This window comes from Lissotriton vulgaris, chromosome 4_1 (genome assembly GCF_964263255.1).
Source record: "Lissotriton vulgaris chromosome 4_1, aLisVul1.2, whole genome shotgun sequence".
NCBI classification, from domain to species: Eukaryota; Metazoa; Chordata; class Amphibia; order Caudata; family Salamandridae; genus Lissotriton; species Lissotriton vulgaris.
Window position 1 is genome coordinate 1179629487 of NC_141691.1, and position 18726 is coordinate 1179648212.

Below are 18726 nucleotides of genomic sequence, written 5' to 3' on the forward strand. Positions count from 1 at the left end.
ACATTGTTACTCAATACAGCCTTACACTCGTTCCTCCAATGCCCCATTGTTTACCCCCATTTCCATCTCCTTGATTCTGATTATTTGTCAATTGATTTAACTGGAGTTCCTGCTGCTCTGCTAATTATACCTGTGCCCACATTACCTTTTCTTCTAAATTTGTTTGTTTATTGTCAATTTCATCCCCACAATATTTTGCATGCTTAAGTATTTCATATACCGGCTTAGCCTGCCAGCAGATTTTATGAGCTTTAATCATTTGCAAAATTTCTGGCTTTAACCCTATCACAAACCGATGAATAAAATGTGTCATGTCTTTCGTATCAATGCTTTCCAAACCACTGTACTGCTTGAATACCTGTAAAAGGCATTCATAAAATGCATGAACTCATTCATCCTTATTTTGGGTAGTTCTGTCTGTTTCTTTCGGGGGTACTTTTCCTTTCAGAAATGTTGTAACTTGATGATACTTTTTCGTCATGTCATCTGATGGTGCTCCTGTCTTTGGGTCTCTGGGGTATTCGCCACTGGGCCAGTCACTAGTAATTTTACATTCTGTCCATAAATTTGCGGGTACTACTATGTGAAACAATCTTTCGACTTGTCTGTACCACTCTACAGGTTTCTCGCCGAATTATGGGAAATCATTTGTAAATGATAAAATATCCTGTCGGGACCATGGGACATGTACATAGCCTCCCACTGGCACCTTTCTCCCTTTTCTGGTTCTTTTAATAAATATTCATTTGCAGTATTTTTTGCTTGGGCTTCCTCCTTTTTCTTTGCCCATCTAGCTTTCCACCTATCTAAATCACCCCACTTCTGCAACAATGGTAGTAACTCCTAGATCTGCACTTAATGTCCTGACACATTCATGTTTTCTAAATCTTTGTCAGAAAATTCAGCTCGGTAAGGTTTCTGGAACATTTTAGATTTACCAATGTCAATTCCCATATCAGAAGCCATACTCATGAACTTTTCATGAAATGCTTTAGTATTTTGAGTGATACTTTGACATATAAACAACAAATCATCTTCACTGAAAGTGTTTAACCTTTCCAATCCTACATTTCCAGCAATCATTTCTTCTAGTTTTAATTTAAAAATATCCAATATCTTTGGCTGTGATTTTGGCTTTTCTATTTCTCAGGACCATCTCTCTTTTTCTTCCGGGGATACTATAGTAGCACTTCTTGTACCTGAGGATGTTTCCATCTGTACCTCTCTAGAGCTTCCGGGAGTGTTTTTCCTGATCGAGTCACCCACCGGTTCCCTTATAGGTAAATCCATCAGGGAAATCACTGACACGCATTCACTTGCTCGATCATCAACTATTAAGGGTTCCTTACTTGTTTGCACTACAGGTGTAGTCAGAACGGGTCGTTTAGGACAGGACTGCTTTTTTCCATATAATGGAACAACGGGACCTATGGTTGCCGGAATGGTTAATGCTTCAGGATTTATATTCATCTTGAGATTTTCCGAATTAATTAACTTCTCTGTTTATTTATGGCTTCTCGTTCCCTCTCTTGTAATACCTTTTCAAATGAGGTTTCATGTACAACTTGCGGAACCAATGGTAGTATTAAGAACGGGGCGCTAGGGTTGACTCTATTTGTTTCTTCATGATAAGGTGGCAGACTTTTCATTAACAAATCCTCCAAGTAGTCATCATCCGATTCACCACTAGTCATTACATTTCTTGTTTTCTCTGTGCACTTGCTTCCTGATGGTTCCTCTAAAGTCAATACAGGATATAATCATTCTACTAATATAGACTGTCTCCATTTCTTCATTTGTTTATCTCTTGTCTCTTTTGGAAACCTGAGATAAAATGTACTCCAATTTTTGTCGCTTCTGAGTCTATCTTGCTCGAAAGCCTCAGTCTCCCATTCTTCTAATGCTTCATACTGGGTCAATCTAGGTCTAGGATTTAATTCATTAATGCGTGTTCTCAATTTTTACAAAACTCTACCATTAAAGGTACCATGCTCTGGAAATGCCAAAAACACCATCATCTTTTATCTACTCTGTCCAGTTCTCTAACCACACACAGGTGTGATAGCCCCTTTCTACCATCATGTATGATGCGGGCATATTTGATGGTAGAATAATAATTCCTTCACTAGTTTTAATTGTTCTATCCTTTTTAAAGAAATGTTTAATCTTCTTCAATAGCAACATTTTTCTCTCTCCTCCGTACATGATATGAGGGCTTCCTCTTATGTATTGTTCTTGCGCAAAACCTAAGTACCTCCTATCGGGTCTATTTCCTATTACTGTTGGATCTAAATGCCACATATACTTTGCACAGTTAAATTTAGTATGCAGCTACACTCAATTGTTTACTAAATGCTTCACCAATACCAGCGCATTTCTTATTTTCGAGAACCAATAAGTGATTTGAATTCAAATAACTTTCGACCAATGATTGTGCTGCTTTTCTCATGAGACAAGATCTCACACTCCTCCACTTCCCCCTCCTTTACAATTATTACCTCAGCTACACACCCGCCGTCTCAACTAATACCAGCCGGCTCTAGGTGACGTCAGCGCAGCACCGCAAAGGACTCCCTCTTTGCAAGGTAATACGAAAACGTATTTCTTCTCACTTTTAAATGCAATATTCATTAATTAACAATGTAAAAACATTTGCCACTGTGCCTAAGTGACTAAATTCAAAGCAAAGATGATTTGCACCTACTGCGAGTAAACCCTTTCTGCTTACTCTTCATACACTGCGAGTAGATCCCTTCCGCCTACTCTTCATACAAGCATTAGAGAACCTGTTACTCCCTCGGGCTTACCCTTTCTAGGTGATATAAGGCCAAAGTTTCACCAACGAACTCTTTTGCTATCCTTTATTCACACATTTATACAGAATATCCCTAATCAGTGCTTCCAGTTTTACCTAACCATGCACTTACTTCATTAGGCAAGTGATCTCACTGCAGCGTGGCTTCCATTTACCACCCGCTATTCTCCCCCCGGGGATTCCAAACAAACATAGAACAATAGAAACGGGTTTTTGTTAATACATAAAATCAAATACAATCAACTGATCAATACACAACTAACTACCTATCTTAACTAAACCCTAACCATCTGTCTGCTACCAAAAGAATACTGATAGAGCGCGGGCTCACCTGCTCAGGATTTTACAATACTCACATGGGCCCATAAAAAAAATACACACTTCGAACAGGTAATCCTACGTTAAATCAGAACCTCTTTACCAACCAGTTAGGACCAATACCATTTGTCTTACCAATCCTTGTCACTGGTACCTAGAGTCCTAAGGGATGAAGGGTGTTAGCATATTAGACAGTAAATAAACATTTGCACTCGTAAAATAACCACAGACTCGGGAAAGATTTAAACACTTTATCTATGAAAATTCTTAAATGTCAGAGTCCATACTAATTCAGTCAGAGCTTGATCAATTAGAAATAATATAATCAAAGCAAGGTGATGTGAAATTATTATGAGACTTTCTTTAAGTATTGAAACATAGGAAGGGTAAGAAAAGGGAAACAGTACAATGACATACACATAAGAATTTTATATTTACCTAGAATGGTGTGAAGACCAACCCTCTCACGGGCTGGGATAAAAGACAGGACTTCTTGTAGATCAGATGCCAGTAAGATGGCACAGGTGTAGATCAGGACCAGTGAAGACCAGATTAGGATGGATTCAGGTTGGAACCAGGTACCCTCAGCTAAGTGCAAAGCCAGCATTATACCCCTCACTGCGTCTAACGGTTGAACCCCGATTGGGTTAGCAAATCTTCTCTCTCAGGAACCCAGATTGGGTAATCGAACTCCTTCCCAGAACCCCGATTGGGTTATCAAATCTTCTGACAGAGTGCTCCGCCAGCACCTCTGCTCTCGAATCTTCTGACAGAGTGCTCCTCCAGCACCTCTGTTCTCAATTGCCTATTGAGTGCATTGGGTCTGTGACAGGTCAGCTATTCGGACAAGTTGGACAATCTAACTAGCTAAGCCTACCATAGTTATACCATTTTCCAGGGCAGTGTACCACCCCCCCCCCCCAATGTTGCAAATGTGTGTATTCCCTCAATTTGATTGTTCAAAAGACGAGGAGAGGTCACCACACCATGCCAGTTATGAGGTCACTTGATTCAATAATGCAAATTATCTTACCGCCCATAACTTTATTTTCCCATGCATTTTATTCCACCCAACAATGAATGTTCTAATAGTAAATACAATGTAAAACAAGTTATCAATCTTTCTTCCTATTGAGAGATCGCGGGGTGAGTTTCCCAGGTGCATCTTCAGGCAAGACTGTTGTTGGCATAGATTCAATGCCATGGCTTGCGGACTCTTTAGAGCCCAGCACATACGCAGTCACGGGACCCAAGATGGAGCAACATTGTACTTGATTGGTCCAAACACGAGCGGATAGCATAGTCAAAGAAAAACAGTTTTAGAACAAAGAATAAATGAATGCACTGTTTACCACTTATCTCTAGTCTATTCCCATTAATTTATTTTAACTAAGCGTTAAGAATTTAGGCAGAACAAACAATTTAATAATAACTGCAATGCAAGCATTAGCACACATAAGACATAGAGCAGCCATCTTTAGTTCTAGTGCGCAGAAGCAAAGTTTTTCCACCAAAGCAGAAAGTACGTCATGTCACGTGAGTGTGACAGACGCATGCGCAGAAAAGTTCCTGCGTTGCGGGGGCCATATTAGGTCACTCGAGTTAAGGTTAGTAAGAAGCACATTGTTAAGCTTCCCAGCTTACTAGGAATGTCATGTGGTGCATTGTTAGTAAGACAAAACATGTTTATTAGTGCATTACGGTTTATTTTGAGAGGGCTGAGTATAAGCAAGTCTCTTTCCTTGCGAAACCTTGCTCCATCAGATCTTAAACAAGTTTTTGATTTATTGATAGAATATTGTAACAATTTTAATTAATTGAACAATAAAGATTCATTTAATTTCATTTCAATATAACTAACTATTATATGTTTGCCTTCTGACTGCACTTTAATTATTTTGTTTTGCCTTCGTGGTTTGAACTTGTTTTAGGCTCATGACCTTTCTAGGGGGTGTTTTGCCAGGTGACTATCCAGTTCAAAACATGTTTTGTGCTGGAAATTAAGGGGGATATGTAGAAGGAAGTGGAGGAGAGAGGCTTGGCTTCCTGGCTTAATGCCTCTCTCTTCCACTTCTGAAACACAAGACTGCACCATATTCACAAGAATGTGGTGTAGGCTTACGTTTCCCCCTGCGATGGCGCTAAGTTTAGCAACTTAGCGCCAACGCAGGTACCCTTGCACCAGAGTCCAAGGGTGTCTGCATGCAGGGGAGGATTGTTTATGTGTAGGAAGGTGTCCCTTTCTGCACATAAAAAATCCTATAAATGCCTCTTTGTCACTTTCATACTTGCTCCTTCATGCAGCACACATGAAAGTTACAAAATGGCATTTTAAAAAAAAGTTTGTTTATGTACAGGAAGGGACACCTTTCTGTACATAAACAAACAATGGCATTTTTATTTTTCTATGTGTGCTGCACAAGGCAGCACACATACAAAAAGCAAAAACGAGGAGAAATAATGCATTGTTCCTCGTTTCGCTATCTTAAGACCACTTTTTAACCTGGTCTAAATTTGTGCACTGCCTCCTATGTACGCCACCCTTGTACATAGGGAGCAGCGTCAAAATCAATGGGTGTTGCAGCGGAATGCCCACCGCACCACCCGCTGCCCACTCCTTTCATGCTAACCATAGTGAGAAAGGGGGCTCATGTACAATGCAGCGTTAAGCCACATTAAGTGGCTTAACGCTGCCTTATACATAAGGCTCAGCCCCTGTTGCGACCACAACGTCACTATAGGAGCAGTGGTGGTGGCGATATCGGTTTGTTCATATGCCCCTTAATTTGAAATTGACATTTTGGTCCGATTTCGTGACATAAACTTGGCGCAAAAAGTTATTAAATATGCCCCAAAGTGTCAGCAAATAAATGTAGGATTGCAAGTTCTGTGAATACTAATTCTAGATGTGCACTCATAAACCAAACACTCGCACGTGCACGACGAACATTGGACGTGTATAGTGAACATATATATGCAAATGACTTTATGAATCGGGCCAAATGTCTATTGAAAGCCTGTGTTGTGTGGCTGAGAAATCGATGGCATACGTACATGAGTTTATTTCATCACAACTCCACCAGCCAAGTTGCTCCCTTTAATATCTTTCCCCAATAACAACGAACTCGGCGGCAGCCTACTGTGCTTTGAACTTTTCAGAAATGTAAAATCTTTTGAATACAAAAAAAAATGCTAACAATGACGACTTGAACCGTAAGTGACCACGCGCTGCTGTTCTTTTGCTCTCTGCCTTACTTATCTGCGTGATCTTTCAGGCACTGAGCTTGTCTTCACATCAAGGTACTGTTGCCATGTTTCACGGAGACACATTTTAAAGTTCACAGCGCTTATTTCAATAGGCTTTTCAAACCAGGCAACCAGCATGAGATTTCTTTGGGAATAATTGTCAATAAAGCAGATAGAGGGGGTGTGCTGATGAATATATATTTAAGTAGGACTGTTCTCACAACAGCCACTCGCCTGGTTTTTCGAGTGCTCTTTTGATCAACATGACACACCGAATCCCAAAAAGAACACGATGGTTTTTGTTTACACTTAGAAATACATATACATATTTTCCGATCCGGTCCGAAAATGTTTCAGTCAATGAAATACGTACATATATACTTGGGATATAAGCTAACAGAGGCCCAAATCACCTCCTGTAAAAATACACACAAAAAAAACCACACACTGCAGGAGGCCTTCACTAAAATGGGGCCGGGGCTGTATTAAATACCTCCCTGTGAGCAATAATGAAGTGGCTCAACAACATTACAAGACGCTACTTTTTTCCTTTTTCCCTTTTTTGATGAATAGGAATAATCTTATCTTTCTTCTGTTCCGCTGTCATTTTAGTCTGACAATCATGTGGTTTGGAGGCATAGCTCGAGCTACTGAGGGAAGAAGACGAGAAAGCGGTAGGGAAGCGGCCGGAGCAAAGCGGCCTGTGGCTTGCGATTGAGGGAAGGCGCGGGAAGCTCAGGCCACATATCCGGGGGCCATGAAGTGACTGATTGGGAGTGCCGGGGGATCGGTGCCCGGGTGAGAGGACAGCGGAGACTGGCAGCAGAGGTGGCAACTGAGTGATCCAGTAAACCAGAGAAAGGAAAAGGGGGCCACTCGGCCACCACGCACACATGGCTGGGCCCGGCTCCCTTACCCACCCCGATTGGTTGATGGGTCCCGCCGTTGACCCGGAAGCAGTTTGAGCGCTTCCGGGTCAAGAGGGCGGGACCAAGGCAAGGGGGGGTTTGAGAGCCTGGGGAGCGCGGGAAGCACCCTCTTTGTGCCCGCGCTTCCCAGGCTCGCTCCTCGCCCCGCTGTGTGGCTCGTAATTTTCTCTTTTGTTTTTTATTTGCAGGTGCAGTTTTGCGGAGTAGATTGTTTCTGGGACTCGGGCGAGGTGGCGTGACAAGCGGGACGGCAGTACTCGGTGAGACGGCAGCAAGGCGAGAGGCGGTATCCGGAGACTCGGCACGGCCGCCGGGACGTGTGTAGGCTCTAATTGTTGGTCGCTCCTTGATACAAGTAAGGTGGGATTGTTGCGGTGCGGTGCCCTTAGGCCGGGGAAGCACCCGCCGCGTGATCCGCGCGAGCCAGCTTGGGAGGGGGGTTTGCAAGGAAATCCGATCTCATGGGGTAGAGAGCGTTACTATTTTAATATACTTTTAATAATTTTAATAATGACCTATCTTGGTGTTACCTTGGATTACAGGTTAAAATGGAAAGAGCAAGTAGAGGCACTCTGTCTGAAATTTGCCCGCTTGACCGGCTGCCTAGTAAAAGAGCAGCGGCGCTCCCTGACTAAAAGAGTACTGCCCGCGCTCAAAATCTACAGTGCTAAAATCAGCTCAGCGATATTGTATGGGGCAGATATTTGGGGTTGTGTGGACTTGGCTGTCCTGGATAGGATACAGAATAAATTTCTTCGTAACCTAGTTAGTCTCCCCCCATCAACACCAGTCCTTCCACTTCTGATGGATATGGGCATGCACACCATTAAACATCAGGCCCAGTACAGGATGGTGGCTCTATGGAGACGCATATGGTCCACCCCGGAACTGGCCATGTTTGCCCGTGAGCTTCAAGATGTGAGACTGCAACAAGGGGCAGGCAATATACCGTGGTTAAAGCAAATCAAGAACACCCTTATTGAAATGGGTCTACCTTTGCTATGGTCAGAGCCGGGTTCCCAAACCTTTCCTACTAAGGATGAATTCAAAGTTTTTTTCTGGTCCATGGTAAAAACGGAACATGTTGCACTTTCTGAGAAAGCGAACTTGACAGGCCAATTTTTGCTCCACAAAGTAATTCCCAACAAAGAAGTATATTGGGATGTAATCCTTAAAACATTGGATAGGAAACTATATCACCAATTCCGTGTGGGCACATTGCCCCTGAGGGCCTTTACCAGCGGCTGGCAGGGGCTGGAGTCAAGCTTCTGTCCCTGTTGTGCCGTTTGTGAAGAAACACAAGGCCATTTTTTATTTGTCTGTACTGCCTATCACGAACCTCGTAAAAAGTGGCTGAAACCTGTATGTACTAGACTAAACACCCGAGTGAGTAGTGAAGCATTGTACACCTTGAAAACGAATACTTCTGAATGGCTAACTATAGGATTGGCGAAATTCCTCGGGTGGGCTTGGTTGATAAGGTCTAAGTCAATCAGTTCATAATTCACGATCTAAACAACCTGTATACCATGTTCCCTGACTGTTTCTTTGGTCTATGAATTTAATAGCATTGACGATCTGCTACTTTTATATATGCTCAAATGATTTTACCATTTCCCTTGACGTCTTTATATGTATGTTTAATTGAGATCTTAACCTCATTTGTTTTTCTTTATTTTTAACGATTGGTTTTGTTCCTTTTTTTCTGTTTTGGTTACTGTATGTATCTGGATATTTATATCGTTATGACTATGCTGTATCTATTGTAGACTATGTAAATCTTTTGTATATATGTGTCTTTTATGATGAAAAATCGAAATAAAGACGTTAAAAACTGAATATACTGGCATTTGGAACTGGAGGAAAGTGGTTAGCTCGATCTCATTTAGTGAGCGAGCGCTAAAAGATGACCCGCTAAAGGTCACAGCTAAGGCGGTAATTCAGCGTGCTGTAATTATCAGGCGAAGCAGGGGCGGTCGTGGCTAGCACGTGGATGGGAGACCAAATGTGAACAGTGCTGGATAACTTTTGAAATTATAGTAATATACGGAATTGAACGTTTTGTGCCGCTATTAGGGGCCAGGTGGGTTTGCAGGTGGACTGTTTAAGACAGGGGTGAGTAAGGGAGTGACCCCCCCCATCGCATTTACGGTGATTTAGGTACAAAACGCAGGGTAGAGTGTATGCTTCTCAGCTGCAAAGGGCATTGGCTGTGGCATGAAAAATTTTGAAAACGAAATTTTGACATTGTACATTTGAATTGGGGCCAATTGGTGGGCATTTACTAGCCAAGTGATCAGAGAAAGGGGGAGTGTTTTCGAAGCGTAAGGGAATCCTGCGTCGTGAAGCCAACATTTGGTGGTAACATTTCTTTTGTCGTAGGATTACAGTCAACGGCCGCTGCTGACCGATTAGCCGAGGAGCTCACGGTGGACGGCGGAATCCGAGGCCACGGGCAGGCCTGCATTTCACTGCTTCTGGTGGGCCGCGGGGCTAGAGTTGGCTCGCCCAAACAATGCAGGCTAGCTGGTGTGTGCGGTCACAGTTGCGTGGTGCCTACGGCCAGCCTGTGAGAGTCCAACTTGGAACAGGTACAGGGCACATTGTGCCAAGAATTAACGCATTGTGCAGTGTAGGTGCTAGAACAGTAGGAATGTCTGCCAGACGGGGTGCAGGGAGTTTGTGCATGGAGCTAATGTTTTAAACCATGATGCGCAGAATGTCAGCAAAGGACAAGAGATTGGGGAAGGTGGACAAATTGGGTAAGACTGTCGCTGAGTTGGGTGCGAGGGTTGAGGCACAGGCAGGGCCAACAGGGAGGCCCAAGCGGAACATAGTTCCACCAAGACCGAGGGGGGAGTTTGAGACACCACCGAAACGTAGCAGAGCTAAGAAGGGTTGTAGTTGTTCCCCCAAGGCCCTTGTAGGAGGGAGGTCCCAGGGGCAAGTCCCAAGTGGAGCGCCTACTGCACCTGGGTCGCCCACGCCTGCCCGGCAAATCCCGGTAAGCGTGCCGATAACACCAGTCACGCCACCCATTAACCCAGTCCCTGTAGTTGTCCCACTGGTAATTCCAGCAAGCCCATCACCTGGGGCTGGTCAGGTGCCCCCAGAATTAGCGGCGCAGACAGCAGCAGTGCTTCCATGGTTGGGGATTGGGGGAATGTTACCTCCCGCAGCTGACCCCACGTCCGAGGCACAGAGAATGGTTGCACAAATCATGGTGGCTAGGGGCGAAAGTAGCATGCTGACCGCACCGATTTCTCCCGAAACAGGTCCAGCAAGCAATGGGGGTACAGTCAAGACCGTTGAACCAACGCAACCCGCTGAAAGAAGTAAGGAGGTGGCCCTGCTGGTACTAGGCGAAGGCCCGATTCCGTCTAGGGGGGAGAGTTTGGCGGAACATGTCTCTGAAAGTGTGAAAGAATTGATTTGGGCAGATAAATATATAAATATTTTCTCATTGCTGATTGACAACAGGGAGTGGGAATATGCCAAATCACAGAATGAGATGATGTTGCCTAGTGAATGGCGGTCTCAGTTGTACAAGTTTAGGGTAGAGGAGACGCTCATCAACTGGAAAAGGGCTTTCTCTGTGTTTATGACGGTTACCGCCGAGCATTCCCCCTGTATGCAGGCGGAGATGGCTTGCTATCAGAGTAGGATTACAATGTTCAATGAGAATCATGGGGGTGATTCATGGAAAGAATATGACATAGCTTTCAGGAAAAGTGGAGGGGCCGTTTCAGGTTACCCAAAGAAAAAATTGAGAAGTTCAGGGCAACCCTTCAACAATGTTTGCTGAAAAAGAAAGTCACATTACAGCAGTTGCAGCAGACAGTCGGCCATCTGAATTTTGCAATGAGGGTCATCCCTATGGCACGCCCATTTTCCCGCTCAATTGCACAAGCCATGAAGGGCTTGCGGGACAAGCATCATCGCACAAGACTGCCAGTCGAGGTTCGCCAGGAATGCGGATATGGATTGCATTCCTGGAGGATTTTAATGGCAGAGTACTGTGGGGTGCCCCCACTCTGACCTCAGCAGAGTTATTCTATGGATTGACGCTGCCGGCGGTGTAGGGTTTGGCGCCATACTTGGCAATAAGTGGGTGGCACAAAGATGGCCCAATTGGTGGGAAGAAAGTGGTTTGACAACAAACATTGGGTTCCTAGAACTGTTCCCAATCTGGGTTGCATTAGAGGTCTGGCCTGAACAATTGTCTAATCGGTCTGTCATTTTCTGGTCAGATAACATGACTGTAGTGGAATGCATCAATCAACAGGCGGCACGGTGTAAGTTCATACTGCGCCTGATAAAGGAGGTTGTGCTGAGATGCATGAAGTTGAATGTACAATTCAGGGCCAAACATGTTCCAGGGGTCTTGAATAAGGCAGCTGATGCCCTTTCTTGCTTTAAGATGCAGGTATTCAGGGAACACCTACCAGCTGCAGAGGCCTCCCCAGCTCACTTCCCATCAATACTTTGGCAGATTGGTGCCCCCAACTACATGACCTCGTGGCAGCCAGCCTAGCTCCCAGGACCAGGACAGCTTACGAAGGGGCGTTCAGGTCTTACTGTAAATTTCTGGGACAGGATTGGGAGACCAAATAGGATCAGGAGGCAAATTTTAATGGGTACATGGACACATTACACAGGGAGGGGCGCTCAGCGGCGACGGCTAGCAGACACAAGGCAGCTGTTTCCTTCTTCGCACAGACAAGGGGAGCAGGGGTTCCTACGAACAGCTTCTTAGTTCAAAAGGCGTTAAAGGGGTGGTGGCGCCTACAGGCAAATACCGCCGATGGCAGAAGAACAATATGTCTAGAACGGTTAGCAGTAGTATTGCTCGCCCTGGGGGACACATGCAGCTCTTTGGGAGAGGTACTCCTATTCAAAGCCGCCTTTTCCCTGGCCTTTTACGGGGAGTTCTGGGTAAGCGAACTAGTTGCTAACAACAAACTCGACAGGATAGGGGGCCTTCAGCTGAGAGATACTACTATATGGGGCCACACAATGTGGGTTACTATCCGGAAATCCAAGACTGATCAGGAGGCCAGGGGAGAGAGTTTGATACTACATCGGGCACCGAATAACCCGTGCTGCCCGGTGTCGCATGTGGAGGCGTTTATCAGACAATGGGCGGGTGAGGCAATGGGAGCATTGCTAATCCATGCGGATGGGACCCCATTGACCAGGTTTCAGTTCCAAAGAGTTTTAGCATTGACTAGCACCAGGGCAGGTTTAAACCCCAAGGAATTTGGGACACATTTTTTCCGGATAGGGGCAGCCACCGAGGCGACTGTGAGGGGATTGAATGCCAATAGTGTGAAGAGGATTGGGAGATGGTCTTCCAATGCCTATAAGCGTTATGTGCGGCTGCATATGTTGTAAGGGTCAGTCCACCTCCCCTGACACCTGCCTTGTTTATGTTTATCTTTTAGTTTCCCGGGCCTGTAACGCAGGGCGGAAATTCCTACAGGGTCATCAAAAGCAACCATCAACATCTCGGCAACGGCAGGAAGACAAAAGGAGGACACATGTAGTATGGGTAGTTGGTCATTCTTATGTGAAACGTGCTAAACCAATTTTTCTTGCAGGAGAAGGTAGACGGAGGGCGGAGTGTGGGGGTTTCAATTTTTCCTTTCATGGCAGAGGGGGGCTCCGCCTCCGTCAGCTAAGGGGCTACATCTCAGACTTACTTGAAAGACACACCCCACCGCCCTCAGCGGTCATCCTGCATCTGGGGGGAATGATTTAGTTGAGTTAGGCAGAAGGGTCCTGTTGAAAGAAATCATTTCAGCGGCAGCTTGGCTGGTGAAGCTGTTACCGGATTGCACCATAGTGTGGTCACAGTTGATACCTAGGCTTCAGTGGAGGGGGTGAATCAGTCTGGGCGTTGAATTACTCGGTAAAGAGGGTCAACAATAAAATAGACAAGCTGTTTCGAACTCCTCACCTTCAGAGTATCCCACATGGTTGCATTTGAGGAGAACAGTTCTACTTGCGGGATGGGGTCCACTATACAGAAGCAGGGAATGACCCACTGGTAGGGAACATACTGGCATGGGTAGAAGGTTTTGCTAGGAGGGTATGACCTTTCAGTGTAGGCATTTGGGGGGGGGGGGCAGATAGTTGGTCAACTATGCTGGCCTGTGGCGGTAAGGTCATAATCGGTGAGCAGCAATTTAAGGTCCTTAGGGGGTGGCGACATTGGCGAATGGGGTTGCCCAGGGGGAGGGGCCACTGGTCTCTCCTAGAACTTTAGGGGCAGGATATCCGCTTGCTTGGAAGGGTGCGGGGGAGGGAGTCACGCTTTCATCGGGCTGGTAGCCACCCCGCACATACACTTTGACGTCAGCAAATGGCGCGAGTGTAAGGGCCCTCCTTTTTGGTTAAATGGAGTTCACGGAGCGTACGAGGGTAATCAGGAGAGGAACGAACTCTCCCAGTAACCGGGCCCTTGTCGCGCATGCGCACTCAGACGTTAGGGCGTAGCTGGGGAAAGGTTCTGACACCGGTTAACGACCTTGCCGTAGGACCAGAAATTATTAGAATACAAAATTGATATGTAGGATGTTAGATTTGGTTAGGAAACACGCTGTATTAGACATTTGTTAAGGTTAGCCCATCATACCTGTCTAACTTGCTGTAAATCTAATGTCTGAATTTTGCATTTAATAATTATGTAAATAATGTTATTTTAATCATTTTAATTTGTTTCCATATTTTAATAAATATGGCCGTGGGGTCGCGAGCCCCCCTGCCTTCCAAAGAATTCTGTTGCTTGACTGATTAATAAGTTATTGCCAATTATTGTTTGCATGTTAAGGCAGGGGGTGGCCGGCAGTCCCAGACCATGCAGAAAGCGGCCGCCGAGTGTAGAGCTTAGCAAGACCGCGGAAGTGGCCCAACGAGGTAGGGTGTGGCTTGGGGTCTGCTCCAAAGCCAGCCGTGGTCGGTAATAGGTGTACCTGCAGGGAGGTGACGTGGGGAGGGGGATGGGCAGGGTGGGGGGGTAGTAATCTATGGATTACAAAGCTTTACAGGTAAGTAAACATTTAAATAAATAAAACTAATTTTGTTGCACGCACTGCAGCGCATTTGGGGATGCAGTGCACGCAACAAAATTTGTTTTATTTATTTAAATGTTTACTTACCTGTAAAGCTCCGTAATCCATAGATTACTACCCCCCACCCTGCCCCTCCGCCTCCCCACGTCACCTCCCTGCAGGTACACCCATTACCGACCGCGGCTGTCCAAAGCTCCAGCCTTCCAATTTTTCAATCCTCCCCGTAGTCCGGTATCCTCCCGCAACCCCGCCACCCTACAACCCCAGGACTCACGATACTCTCCTAAAGTCAGGAAGCCATAAAGTCAGGCAGACCGGTGCAGGCCCGGGCGGAGTGGCAGGTCATGGTGCACGGGTTGCAGTTGCGGCTGTGCCATGGTGAACGGAGCATGGAATACGGAGCCTCAAAGCCCCTAGTCCAGCCAGACCAGCCCAGGCCTAAGCTTAGACTAGGACTCTGACCCCAGACCCCAGAAACCGACCTCCTGAAACAGAGCATTACTCCTGGGATTCCCAGGATCAAGGTGCTTTCCTTGGTGCCTTTGGAGCTCTCAGTTGCTAGAGATTACATTAGCTCGTGGGCTGGGTTAAAATTGCTATTCATTAAACCAACTGAAGCTGAGTTGGGGCGTTACCAACCAGGTTAGCCCTAACCTTGCCAAGATACTAAAAGCCTCCTATCACAAACATAAACATTACAATCGTTTTTTCATGTTACAATACTGCAATACTATAAAATGACAGATAACATTATAGATGATAGACAGACATGAGGTTGGGTAAAGAAAGGCGGTCCATTACAAGTGTCATTAATAATCGGAAAAGGAAAAATAAGATCCTTAACGTATCTACCAACGCACCCACCAGCGGACAGTAAAAAACAACTGTAACGGACTCGACGGCCAACATGGAGCATGAGATGTTGGTGGAGTTAGATAGCGAAACAAGAGGAGCAGGGCTATCACATGCAAATCCACCAAAAATTTCTTACCAACCCAAAATGCATTCAAAATTCTCTTTTTTAAAAGATGCGGGGGCAGTGTTAAACTTTGTCAATAACATGCAAAGAGGACTCTCCCTCTTTGCATCCAGAAATACCTACGTCAATAGGAACAGGTAGAATTGGTACAACAGGTATATCAATTGAGTTCACACAGGGAAACGGTAGTGGAAGGGAGCAGTATTTGGAACTAAAAATTAATGGAGGCGGAGGAGTAAATTCTAGCCCTGATCATAACCAAGATCGGAAGCAAGCCAAAGAAAACAAGGCCAGTAAAGATTGTAAAGATGAGCTTACTATTCAGCGTATTAAAAAGGGAATAAGGAAGTCAGGCAAATCTTAGGAAACTCACTCACCTGCTTCCTGGAGGCTCCGAGAACTCCACTGTAACCAAACATTAAAATCCGGACCCGCCAACATGTTATGACAGATGCAGAGGTAACAAACCCAGAAGCAAAAGCCTTTGTTTCCATCCCTGACATGCTTTCAGAAAGTAAAGAAGTTACCCCCACTGTAGCCGAATATTCAACAAAAACTGAGGAAGATTGGGAATCACAAATGAGCCCTGATAAATTGCCTCCAGACCAAATTAGTCCAGATAAGAGAACACAGTATTCCAGGGACCAGGGAAGGAAGTTAACGAACATTGATCCCATCGTCTCAGCCTCGCGCAGATACCAGTTAAATTCCAAGGACAGTAGCTGGGGACAGGAAATTGTTTATCAAGGAAAATATCGTCCACTAAGGGGCTGAAGCAGGGTTGTGTCCTTGCCCCAACCTTGATTAATCTCTTTATGTCTGATCTCTCAGCAGAGCTTGATAATTGCAACCATCATGCCCCCAACTTAGGAGGTCTAACATTGTCAAACTTACTGTATGTGGACGATCCAATATTGATCAGCGGAACCCCAGTCAGCCCTCAACATCTTATAGCACTACAAGCAGCTTCTCAGACAAGAATGCGTTCTGTATAAAGTTAGAAAAATCCAAAGTGATGATATTAAACCAAAGGGTAAAAAACATCAACCTCGGTGATCAGCAGTTGGAAGTGGTCAAAGAATATAAATACCTAGGTATTATTTATGATAGGATCATTTGAACAACAAAAAGCAGCAATCAGAGCAAGAGGGATCTCACTGGCTGTTGCACTAAAGAACATTAAGCATAAAATAAAGGGTCCCAATTTAACCCCTTTACTAGAAGTGCTTTGTGCAAGATTGCCGCCAACCATTACCTATGGTAGTGAAAGTATAAGAGGGAGAGACAAAATCATCTTGGGCAAAGTGGGATCCAAAGCAATGTGAATCATATTTAAGGTTAGAGTTTGGCAGCACAATTAAGGTTAGAGTTTGGCCTCCAAAAACAGCAAATAGCACATAAGGGCGCCTATTCCAAATGGTGGCACAAAAAAAGGGGAGCTGAGAAATGTATCCTGAACTCATACTTATTGAAAGAACTGGAAAGGAACAAAGATATTCCAGCAATGGTCTACCTCCAAACTGCAATAAGCTCTCTTGCTGTACAAGATCTCTGGGAAACTAGTGGGTCCCACAAATGTTTTAAGCAGCTTGTAAACAAAACAGTAACGACACTGTCTCTGCAAGAAGATAAAGCCACACTGGCCAGAAGTGCTCGGGGATGGTTAGTTATCCAGAGTTATACAAGGTCTCTGCCACATTCTTATTTGGAAATTGCGTTCTTGAGGTCCGTGAAGGAACATTATCTGCAACTGAGGATGGGAATCTTACCGGCAAATCAACATCTACCACCATGGAAACGTTTAGATACAATAACAAACTGTAGATTTTGCGGTGACCCGAAAGAGAACGCTCGGCATTTACTATGCACTTCCAAGGGTCTAGAGGAAGAACGAAGACTAGACAGATTCGAATATGTAGACAAGCATTAAAAGCTTGTTTGGAAGGAGGTGACATTCAGTTAGTCTGTAGGCTGGTACATTTTCTGAGTGAAGTAAAAATCGAGTCAAATCTAGCTGTCAGCTGAGGAATTTATCGCAAATCATTCAATCTAAAATTTAAAACCAGCTGATATTTTGAAGATTATACTAGCTTTTCTGGCAGATCTTTCATGGTGTTCATGGTAAAGCACATAGAAACTGCTATTAGTTCAATAATTGTCAACTTTAACCCTTAGGTTCCTTTATTGTATTTTAATCCTAGTAGAGCATAAGAAATGTTGCATCTTATTTTTCAATATTAGTAAAAATAATACTGCACATTTTGAATGGTTTTAAATTAACTTTATGATAATGAAACATGGTATTTTATGTGTTTGCATGAGTTTTCACTTAATGTAGTTTTTTGCAGATTTTTATTATTTATGCAATAAAGATAAATACTAAGTGTAGAATGGCTCACTGGTTAGAGGCGGCAGACTCGAGAGCAGAGGACGGACCGGGACCAGGGTTCGATTCCCGGCGCGGCAGGTTTCTGGACCAGGGTCAGCGGACTCGATAATTCTCTCGCCTCGGAGCCCACTCTGATCAGTGATCACACTCTGCAACTCTGGGCATTAGCTTGCCTCATCTTCACTAACGGCCCCACCAGACCGCCGGGGATGCCTGGTCTCACCCTGGAGATACCCATTAAGGGACCATCTCTCAGGGAAGCCAGGAAGGGTTTCGCAGCGGTCGAAGCGCCTTGGGACCCTACGGGTAAGTAGTGCGCTATATAAATGCCAATACATTTGCATTTACATTTACATTTACGTTAATATATTTCTTAAATACCTGAGGGTTAGATGTTTCTTCTACGTCAATTCTCAAGTAGACAGAAGCCTAAGATAAACAATGCTTTATCCAGTTGAGCAGGACCACATTGCTCCAAAAACCTGCAACTAGGCAGATGCTATCAACAGTTCAGCCCCTGGGCTTGGACAGGAACAAGGATATTTGCTGTATTTATGTTTACAGTATTTATGTTTTGTTGTATGGCACAAGCCTAGTTACAAAGAAATTGAACACCTACATTAAGGGCCTGATTTAGATCTTGTCAGATGGGTTACTCCTTCACAACGGTGCCCGATATCCTGTCCGCTGAAATATAAATCCCAAGTAATATAATGGGATTTATATTTCGGTGGAACGGATATCCATCATTATTGTGACAGAGTAACCCGTCCACTAAGATCTAAATCAGGCCCTAAGACTGGGTAGGCGTCACAGAAGGGGAATCAGCTCTCGGGAAACAAAGAGTGTCTATGTTACATTACAACATCTTACACCAGAAAAGTTTTTTAAATAGTTACATGCGTATTGAAAATAGTAAATCAGATAATGGTCAATGCTGTTTAATCGTCTGCAGTACAACTAAGCATTGTTAACAA